Source organism: Triticum urartu, chromosome 5A (assembly GCF_056163025.1).
Source record: "Triticum urartu cultivar PI428250 chromosome 5A, HENAU_Tu73, whole genome shotgun sequence".
Lineage (NCBI taxonomy): Eukaryota > Viridiplantae > Streptophyta > Magnoliopsida > Poales > Poaceae > Triticum > Triticum urartu.
The window spans coordinates 595,027,317-595,031,319 of NC_141877.1; the positions used below are offsets into that span (position 1 = coordinate 595,027,317).

Here is a 4,003-nt window from a genome sequence, read left to right on the forward strand (position 1 = left end):
CTATTGATTTCTTCATGACTTATACATGTTCCTATGACTATGAGATTATGCAACTCCCGTTTGCCGGAGGAACACTTTGGGTGCTACCAAACGTCACAACGTAACTGGATGATTATAAAGGAGCATTACAGGTGTCTCCAAAGGTAGATGTTGGGTTGGCGTATTTCGAGATTAGGATTTGTCACTCCGATTGTCGGAGAGGTATCTCTGGGCCCTCTCGGTAATGCACATCACATAAGCCTTGGAAGCATTGCAACTAATGAGTTAGTTGCGAGATGATGTATTACGGAACGAGTAAAGAGACTTGCCGGTAACGAGATTGAACTAGGTATTGGATACCGACAATCGAATCTCGGGCAAGTAACATACCGATGACAAAGGGAACAATGTATGTTGTTATGCGGTCTGACCGATAAGGATCTTCGTAGAATATGTAGGAGCCAATATGGGCATCCAGGTCCTGCTATTGGTTATTGACCGGAGACGTGTCTCGGTCATGTCTACATTGTTCTCGAACCGTAGGGTCCGCACGCATAAGGTTTCGATGACAGTTATATTATGAGTTTATGAGTTTTGATGTACCGAAGGAGTTCGGAGTCCCAGATGAGATCGGAGACATGACGAAGAGTCTCGAAATGGTCGAGACATAAAAATCGATATATTGGACGACTATATTCGGACATCGGAAAGGTTCCGAGTGATCCGAGTATTTTTCGGAGTACCGGAGAGTTACGGGAATTCGCCGGGGAGTATATGGGCCTTATTGGGCTTTAGGGGAAAGAGATAGGAGAGGTTGGGCGCCCCCCCCCCAAGGCCTAGTCCGAATTGGACTAGGGGGAAGGTCTGCGCCCCCTCCTTCCTTCTCTCCTCTTTTCCCTTGCCTTGACTCCTACTCCTAATACATGGAAGGACTCCTAGTTGGACTAGGAAAGGGGGAATCCTACTCCCGGTGGGAGTAGGACTCCCCTAGGGCGCGCCATAGAGAGGGCCGGCCCTCCCCTCCTCCACTCCTTTATATACGGGGGCAGGGGGCACCCCATAGACACACAAGTTGATCCTCGTGATCGTTCCTTAGCCGTGTGCGGTGCCCCCCTCCACCATATTCCACCTCGGTCATATTGTTGCAGCGCTTAGGCGAAGCCCTGCGACGTTAGAACATCAAGATCGTCACCACGCCGTCGTGCTGACGGAACTCCTCCCCGACGCTTTGCTGGATCGGAGCCCGGGGATCGTCATTGAGCTGTACGTGTGCTAAGAACTCGGAGGTGCCGGAGTAACGGTGCTTGGATCGATCGGATCGGGAAGACATACGACTACTTCCTCTACGTTGCGTCAACGCTTCCGCAGTCGGTCTGCGTGGGTACGTAGACAACACTCTCCCATCTTGTTGCTATACATCACCATGATCTTGCGTGTGCGTAGGAAATTTTTGAAATTACTACGTTCCCCAACAGATAAATGTTTCTTATTCATGCTAGAATTGTATTAACTGGAAACTTGTTACATGTGTGAATACATCACTTCTAGGGAAAACCTTATACACAGAATCTTAGCAATAGGGCGGCACAAAAAGAGGCGCTACTGATGTAAATTTAGCAGTAGCGTGTGATGTCTAAACCGCGCTGCTACAAAAATCGGCCGACGGTACACACCAACCTAAGTTTACCAGCAGTGCGGCGTCACGAAGCGTGCTACTGCTGATGCAATAGTAGTAGCGCGCTTTTTAGTCACGTCGCTGCTGCTAATTTTGAAATTGTCCACAGGGTTGGCCCGTTTAGCAGTAGCACGTGTGAGGAAACCGCGCTGCTGCTATGCTCTTTGAAGTAGCACATTTTTCCTCCCGCTCTACTGCTAAGACGCAGCCCCACCACCTTTTTCCACCAGTCCTCCCCTCCCCCATCTCCTCTCCTCCCTTTCCCCTACCTCCCACATCCTCCCTCTCTCACTCTTCTTCTTCCTCAATACTTCTCCCCCCATTACCTACCTTTCCCCTAGCCGGCCTGGACCATAGCCCTGTTTTCTACGAGTGTACACCACCTCCATTAATGCATCTTCTTTCTCTTTTTCCTTCCCCCTCCACTAGTTGAAGTTGTCTCCTCCCAAATTAGCTAGCTAGGTAGATGTAGCATTTAGTTAAGTGACCTATTTGCCCCCTAACTAGATCTATCTTTGTCAAGAAGAGCTTTGTGCACTTTTGATCTCCCTACATCATCATCTCCACCGTGTGCTCGATCTCGAGATAGAGGTGATTAAAATTTCATGCTTTTGCAAAATGGAAACATGTGTATGTGTGTGTGATATGATAATTGGGCAATATGATGGAAATTGTGTGTGTGGCATGTGTTTACACTAAATTGTGCTTTTGAGTTGCCTATGTTTTGCCAAAATGTCGATTTATTTCCGTTTGGCGAATTCCGGGCAAACTCTAGATCTATATATGTCCTATTTTTAGGGAATGTCATGCCGAATTTTTGTATGACTTTGATGCGTGCACACATTTTTATAATCAATTTGTTTATTATTACCGTGCAGACGTTCATGATGGTCAGTGGAACGATGGTGGACAGGTGGTTGCGGTCAGCGGTGCAGGACATGAAAGAAAATAACCGGACAGAGGTTTTATGTCCGTGTAGAAAATGCAAAGGAATGGTTTGGCTCGACCCCTATGACGATGGTCATGTCGAAGCGCACCTGCTCATGACTGGTTTCATGGATGGCTATACTCGGTGGATAATTGAAGATGAGGATGACGATGTTGAGGACGTCAATGGGGCAAGCGATGACGACACGGAGCAAGACGAAGAGTTGATCGATAATGATGGCGGGGAAGAGGACGGACATGGCGGCGGATAAGGGGCCGGACATGGTGGCGGAGAAGGGGCCGGACATGGCGGAGTAGAAGGGGCCAGACATGGCGGCGAAGAGAATGTGGACTCCACGCAGCAGAGTTTGTCGGTACTAAGTTCAATCGTGCGGGACCCCCATGTTCAAGCACTGGTTTGCAAGGAGACGAGTACTGAGAGAGCTGCTTCTAGAGAGGAGGCTAAGCTGGAGCAACTGGTGGTAGACTCGAACACTCCATTGTATGATGGTTGCAATCCTGAGGTGACCCGCTTGAGTTTCACGCTCCAACTCCTAAAGACGAAGGCTAAAAACAAATGGACCGACACTAGGCTCGATGAGCATCTCAAGTACCTAAAGGATGTTCTTCCCGCAGGGAATCTATGTCCTACTAGTGTTGATGAGGCCAAGAAGATCGTGTGCCCTCTTGATCTGCCGCATGTTAGATACCATGCATGCATCAACGATTGCATAATTTATCAGAAGGAGCACGCGGAAAAAACAAGCTGCCCGGTGTGCAATGCTTCTCGATACAAGAAGGCCGGGAAGAAATTTCCCCAGAAAGTTGTATGGTACTTACCGATCACTCCCCGTCTCCAGCGGTATTTCGTAGATCCCAAGGAAGCAAAGCTAATGCGCTGGCACGCGGAGAGGATGAAGCCCGACGATGGAGATGATCCAAAGCTGAGACACGTCAAGGATGGAAGCCAGTGGAGAGCGTTGAACAACTTCTATCGGTATTTCGAATGTGATGCAAGGAACATCGTTGTCGACGCGTGTATCGATGGCATGAATCCGTTTGGCAACCAGAACACCAACCATAGCACATGGCCCGTATTTGTATGGATGTACAACCTCCCCCCTGGTTGTGCATGAAGTCGAAGTACATTCACATGAGCATGCTTATTCAATGGCCGAAAACAACGAGGAAATAATATTAATTTGTATCTTGGGCTATGTCAAGAGGAGTTAGACACTTTATGGAAAACACCGGCCAAGACATGGGATGCCAGCAAAGGCGAGTATTTCTACATGAGAGCCGCGCTGATCACGACAGTGCACGACTATCTCGGTTATGGATATGTCACAGGCCAGGTGTGCCATGGATATTGCGGATGCACGCGGTGCATGGATGATACGACGTCTCAGCAGCTAACGTCAA

General features: G+C 48.6%; 1 pseudogene; it reads left to right on the forward strand.

The window, feature by feature from the left end:
- Positions 1-2,538: 2,538 nt before the first annotated feature.
- LOC147973174 (uncharacterized) lies at positions 2,539-3,717 on the forward strand (annotated as a pseudogene).
- The last annotated feature ends 286 nt before the right edge of the window (positions 3,718-4,003 follow it).